The sequence below is a fragment of the Gossypium hirsutum genome, chromosome A07, assembly GCF_007990345.1.
Source record: "Gossypium hirsutum isolate 1008001.06 chromosome A07, Gossypium_hirsutum_v2.1, whole genome shotgun sequence".
NCBI lineage: Eukaryota > Viridiplantae > Streptophyta > Magnoliopsida > Malvales > Malvaceae > Gossypium > Gossypium hirsutum.
The window spans coordinates 50,827,486-50,834,822 of record NC_053430.1 but is presented as its reverse complement, the minus strand read 5'-3'; positions in this window follow the sequence as shown (position 1 = coordinate 50,834,822).

Below are 7,337 nucleotides of genomic sequence, written 5' to 3'. Positions count from 1 at the left end.
TGCTAGTGGTGGTCAGAGAGGATCTAGAGATGCTACGACCAGATCTGAGGCTCGTGCTCCTGCTAGGGCTTATGCTATATGCGTACGCGAGGATGCTTCCTCGCCAGATGTTATTACCGGTACTTTTACTCTCTTTGATACTAATGTGATTGCTTTGATTGACCCTGGTTCTACTCATTCTTATATATGCGAAACCTTAGCATCCAGTAAGACCTTACCTATTGAGTCTACTGAGTTCGTAATCCGGGTGTCAAATCCCTTGGGTCGTTACGTGCTTGTCGACAAAGTGTGTAAGAAATGCCCCCTAGTAATTCGAGATTCCTGTTTTCTGGCGGACTTGATGCTTTTGCCGTTTGATGAATTTGATGTTATTCTTGGTTTGGATTGGTTGACCGTGCATGATGCGGTTGTGAATTGCAAAAGCAAGACTATTGATTTGAGGTGCGCAAATAACGAGATAATCCGAGTTGAGTCTACGGACTTAAAGGGGTTGCCAGCTGTAATATCAGCAATGTTGGCCCAGAAATATGTAAGAAAAGGGTGCGAAGCATACCTTGCGTATGTACTTGATGACAAAGAATTAGAAAAGAAACCCAAATCTGTGCCGGTGGTTTGTGAATACCCGGATGTTTTTCCTGAAGAATTACCGGGTTTACCACCTGTTCGGGAGGTAGAGTTTGGTATTGAGCTTGTACCTAGAACTACGCCAATTTCGATAGCTCCGTATCGTATGGCACCAACCGAGATAAAAGAATTGAAAGCTCAGTTGCAAGAGTTGACGGATAGAGGTTTCGCTCGACCAAGTTTCTCACCTTGGGGTGCACCAGTATTGTTCGTGAAAAAGAAGGACGGAACCATGAGGTTGTGCATTGACTATCGTCAGCTGAATAAAGTGACGATAAAGAATAAATATCCATTACCGCGTATTGATGATTTGTTTGATCAACTAAAGGGAGCCTCAGTGTTTTCAAAGATAGATTTAAGATCGGGTTATTAGCAGTTGCGAATTCGAGATTCTGATATACCCAAAACTGCTTTCAGAATGAGATACGGCCACTACGAGTTTTTAGTGATGCCGTTTGGGCTCACAAATGCCCCTGCGGTATTCAAGAGATGAGACCGAACATGCTGAGCACCTGAGATTAGTGCTGCAAATTTTACGGGATAAGCAGTTATATGCTAAGTTCAGTAAGTGTGAGTTCTGGTTAAAAGAGGTTAGCTTCTTGGGTCATGTGGTATCCGCATCGGGTATTCGAGTTGACCCGAGCAAAATTTCAGCCATACTTAACTGGAAGCCTCCGAGAAATATTACTGAGGTTCGGAGCTTTTTGGGACTCGCCAGTTACTACCGACGGTTTGTAAAAGGTTTCTCGATGATAGCCACACCCATGAAAAAGCTACTTCAAAAAGATATTAAGTTCGAATGGACAGAAAAATGTCAGAAAAGTTTTGATCAACTGAAAACTTATTTGACTGAAGCCCCAATTTTAGTGCAGCCCGAATCAGGCAAAGAGTTTGTCATCTATAGTGACGCCTCCCTACTTGGGTTAGGTTGCATGTTGATGCAAGAAGGCCGAGTTGTGGCCTATGCGTCGAGACAATTAAAGCCACATGAGAAAAATTATCCTACCCATGATCTTGAATTAGCTGCCATCGTATTCGCCTTGAAAATATGGCGACATTACTTATTTGGTGAGAAGTGCCATGTATTTTCGGATCACAAAAGTCTCAAATATTTGATGACTCAAAGAGACTTAAATCTGCGACAAAGACGTTGGCTTGAGTTGTTGAAAGATTATGAGCTTGTCATTGATTACCACCCGGGAAAGGCTAATGTGGTTGCGGACGCCTTAAGCCGGAAATCACTGTTTGCTTTACGAGCGATGAATGTACACTTGTCTGTTCTACCCGACAATGTGTTAGTAGCTGAATTAAAGGCCAAACCATTATTGATTCATCAAATTCGTGAAGCTCAGAAAGTCGACGATGAATTGGTTGCAAAACGGGCTAAATGTGTTCCGAATATGGAATCCGAATTTCAAATTGATGATGACGATTGTTTGAGGTTCAGAAGTCGGTTGTGTGTTCCAAGAAATTCAGAACTCATTTCGATGATTCTAAACGAAGCCCATTGTAGCCGAATGTCAATTCACCCGGGGAGTACGAAAATGTACAACGATCTGAGACGCCAGTTTTGGTGGCATGGTATGAAACGAGACATTTTCGATTTTTTTTCGAAGTGTTTAATATGTCAGCAAGTAAAGGCGGAACATCAAGTGCCTACAGGTTTACTCCAGCCAATCATGGTACCTGAATGGAAATGGGATCGAGTCACGATGGATTTCGTATTTGGGTTGCCAGTATCGGCAAGTAAGAAAGATGCGATTTGGGTTGTTGTGGATAGACTGACTAAGTCGGCTCACTTTATCCCCGTACGTACGGATTTTTCATTGGATAAACTAGCTGAATTGTATATTTCTCAGATTGTGAGATTACACGAGGTACCTATTTCTATCGTGTCGGATAGAGATCCGAGATTCACCTCGCGATTTTGGAAGAAATTGCAAGAAGCTTTGGGTACCAAGTTGCATTTTAGCACCGCTTTTCATCCACAAACCGATGGTCAATCCGAGCGGATAATTCAGATACTTGAGGATATGTTGAAATGTTGCATCCTCGAGTTTAGTGGTTCATGGGAACGGTATTTACCTTTGATTGAATTCGCTTACAACAATAGTTTTCAATCAAGTATTAAGATGGCACCTTACGAGGGCTTGTACGGGCGTAAATGCCGTACACCATTGTTTTGGACCGAGCTCGGTGAAAGTAAAATTTTCGGAGTGGATTTGATTAAAGATGCTGAACAGAAAGTAAGAATAATTTGTGAAAGTCTGAAGGCAGCATCAGATCATCAGAATTCGTATGCGGATTTAAAACGAAGAGATATTGAGTATCAAATGGGAGACAAAGTGTTTCTTAAGGTCTCGCCTTGGAAAAAGATACTCAGATTTGGCCGTAAGGGCAAATTGAGTCCGAGATTCATTGGGCCGTATGAGATCTCCGAACGAGTTGGCCCAGTTGCATATAGGTTGCTTTTACCCCCTGAACTCCAAAGAATCCACAACGTTTTTCATGTTTCGATGCTTCGACGTTACAGATCCGATCCTTCGCATGTAATGAACCCCTCCGAGGTCGAAATTCAAGCCGATATGAGTTATGAGGAAGAACCGATTCGTATCCTAACTAGTGAAGTGAAAGAGTTGCGAAACAAAAGGGTTCCAATAGTGAAAGTGTTATGGCTCAAACACGGGATCGAAGAAGCTACTTGGGAACCTGAGAACTCTATGAAAGAGCGATACCCAAACCTATTTACCGGTAAGATTTTTGGGGACGAAAATTTCTTAAGTGGGGGAGAGTTGTGACAGCCCTAAAGTGACCCTAGTCGGAAAGCGGTTTCGGGACCGCTAAACCGAGTCACCAAATTATTTGAATGTGATATTTATTGTCTAAAATATGTGATTATGAAGGTGTGAAAGTTTTAGGCTTCGATTTAGTAAATTGCATGTGAATTTAGTCAAAAGGACTTATGGGTGACATTTTTGAAATGTGATAGGCTAATCTACAAGGACCTAATAGTGCATGTAATCAAAAGGGAGGACTTGCATGTCAATTTCCCCCCCTAATATGTAGTGGCCGGCCATGAGCATGGGTGGACAAGATGTTATGGCTAAAAACATGTCATAAACATGTTGGGGTAATGCATTATGTAAGGATTAATAAAATAAAGAGCATGGGCAATAAAATATTATTGTCAGTCGGATGAGAAACAAAAAAAAAAAGAAAGGATGTGTGTGATTGTCCCCCCCATTGCCGTGAGTTGAAGGAAAGAAAAACAAAAAAAAAGTGTTCATCCTTTGGTTCATCCTTGGCTGAAAATTCTAAGGAAGAAGGAAGGAGTTCTTGCTTCATGTTTGGTTTGGAAGAGGATTAGGAGGAGGTTCGGCCATACTTGTATCTAGATTAAGGTAAGTTTGATGTTGTGCCATGAGATTCATGCATGTTTTTTTTTTTGTTAGCTTGAGTTCTAACTAGCCCATGGTTCAAATCTTTACTATGTCATGGAGATGATATTCGGCTAAGGTGGATTTGTGTTGATGTTATTTGCATGCTAAAAGTGAAGCTTGTAATGATGCATGTGATGGTGGATTGATGACTCTTGAATCTTCTTTTTAGCATCTTTGAGTGAGACATTAAGTTCCTCGTTCAACCATGACCAAAATTGAAATGGTATGGTGTTGTGATGCATTCGGCCATGGTAGGAAGTAGAAGAGAAATATGGTTGTTATTCACGTTATTGGATTAGAAATGGTAGTAAGGTGAAGTGCAAATGTTAGTGCTTGATTTACTAGTGTATATGTGTGTATTAGCCAAGTTTTGAACTTGAAACAAAATGGTGTTTAGTCAATACAAGTGACCATACTTGTAGAATGTATTAAGTGTTGCAATCGGCCCCAACATAGACATGTATGTTCGGCCACATGAATGAGTACATAAGTTATGTGTATGTTCGGCCATAGGTAGCCTATTGATGGCTTTAGCTTGACTTAGAAAATTCGGCTAAGGGGAAATATTAGCTAGTATGTTGAATTCGATTCGTGATTTCGTACATATGTGACTCTAATGTCTAATGTATATATGGGCTAAGTACCTTGAGCTTCTCTTTTGATGTTCGAATGAATTGTATTAAATTGCTTGATGTGATTAAAAATGCGTATGACCATTGTGTATTTGAGCTAAAAGGTGGCCATATGACCTATCAAACTCCTTGTCATATTCGGCCATAAGCTAGCAAAATGAGACTTTAATGAGTTAAATTTGTTTGAATTAGCTCAAGAGCTTAGAGGACCACAGTTGGATAAGGGAAAGGAAAAAAGTGATCGAATAGCTGTCGAAATCGCTCGACCACATCCGAGGTAAGTTCTTAAGTAATAGAGCTTAAATTATGATTTGATTAGATCTTGTTTTAAGCAAATCAAAATCATGCTCTTTGTGTGTGGCTATTGAGCCGAAATTGCAAGAGTGATAAGTGTCTTGTGTTTGAGTTTTGCTAATGAAAATGAAATACGAATGTGTCATGATTTATTGTTAAATGTGCATGGTTATTCAAATGATGTCCGGGCTAAGTCCCGAAGGCTTTGTGCTAAGTGACCATATCCGGACTAAGATCCGTAGGCATTTGTGCGAGTTACTATAACCGGGCTATGTCCTGAAGGAATTTGAACGAGTAGCTATATCCGGTTAAATTCCGAAGGTACGTGATTCGGGAATGAACGATCTTGCTGTAAAAATTTCAGTTAATACGCTTGTAACATCCCAACATTGAGGTATGTTTCGTATGTGCTTTGAATTAGTTGAGCCCTTACAAATAAGTATTCGCTCAGTTGATAAATGAGCTACCGGCCTTTGGCTAAGTTGATCTTTGTGTATGAATATAAGGGTTGGTAATGTGAAGTAAGTATGATATTGAAAATTTGTGCATATGAAATTATCTGTTTAGCTACATGAATGCTATACTTTGGTTGTGTCTAAATTCTTTGCTCAAAACTTACTAAGCATTTAATGCTTACTCCGTTTCTTTGATTCTCTGTTTTATAGATTTTGGTTCTTCAGCTATCGGACTCGGGATTTTGAAGTCGAAGTCGCCCACACTATCAAAGCTCCTTTTGGTATACTTTTGGTTGAACTTTGAAATGGCATGTATAGGACCACCCTTTTGTTGTTGGTCATGAACCCTTCGGTATTGTGTAAATTTGGATAGCCATGCGAAAATGGCTTAAATATACTTTGATCATAGCATTATAGTCATTTTGTATGTTGTCCGTCGAGAGGTATGGAAATGTTGGCAACGGTTAGCCATGGGAATGGTTATTCATGATCACTTTTGATATATGTATGACAAACTCTAGTTGATCCATGAAGGATCATGAAATAGGTAAAGTTTACCTTAAAAATAGATGCTGGCAGCAGCAGTGATGTGGATGTGAAAAATCACTAAATATAGTAGGAATGGAATTAAATAGTGAATAAATTATGTAATCGAACCTTGATGAATCTATTTTCATAGGAAAGTAACGAAACGTTCATATGAATAGTATATTATGAGATGCTAAAGTTTTTGTGAGATAGGGTCAGAACGGTTTCTGGATCCCCTGATCTGACTTTGGAAATTCATTTTAAATTAACCAGAGACATTTAGAAGTCATTCCATATACGTATAGATTCCTCTTTGAGTCTAGTTTCTATAGAAATAAACGAGATCAGTATTGAAGCCCTGTACAGGGAGATATCAAAATCGTAATGCATGAAGGTCAGTGTAGTCGCACCCTGTAACAGGGGAGACTTTAACTAATAAACTGTACTAATTGGCTCAACCAAAAATTCTATAAAAAAAAATGTAGATGGACATATGAGTCTAGTTTCAGGGAAAAATTACGAAACGGATTTTTGAGTTTTAGAACTGAAGATATGATTTTTAAGGTGACAGTGACACAGTTAGCCAACTGCCTGGAAATTTTTAAAATGGACTGTAAAAGTAGATGAATTAAGTCGGTTAGCACCTCGTGTTCGACTCCGGCAATGGTCTCGGGTACGGGGTGTTACATAAGGAATTCTTGGAACTTAAGCAAGGCCGTATGAAAGTATCTGAATACGAACGTGAGTTCGTAAGACTCAGTCGATATGCTCGGGAGTGTGTAGCCGATGAAATTGCTATGTGCAAAAGATTTGAGGAAGGATTGAATGAAGATTTAAAGCTACTAGTGGGTATTTTAGAGATAAAAGAATTTGTAACACTAGTTGAACGAGCTTGCAAGGCGGAAGAACTTGGAAAGGAGAAAAAGAAGGCAGAATCTGAAGCTAGAGACTTTCGTAAAAGATCAACGAGTAGAACTCCGTTCTCAGCTATAAAGATGTTCAGGGAGGACACTCACAAACCGAAGATGACTATGGGAATTTTTATTAGGACACAACCACTAACGGACTCACGAGCTACTTCGGTTGCTAGTGTGGGTAACAATCGCCAAGAAAAACCTGAATGTCCACAATGTGGAAGACGACAGATAGGTGAATGTTGGGGTAAGTCCACTAACAGGGCCTGTTACAGATGCGGTTCGAAGGATCACTTCATTAGAGATTGCACGGAATTCGATGAGAGAAATAAGATGCAAGGTGCAAGACCTAGTGGAACAACGGTTAGGGGTAGACCACCGAGAATTTCAGGAGGCAGGGGTGGTGGTCAGAGAGGGACTTTTGATACGGCTGTTCGATCTGAGACCCGT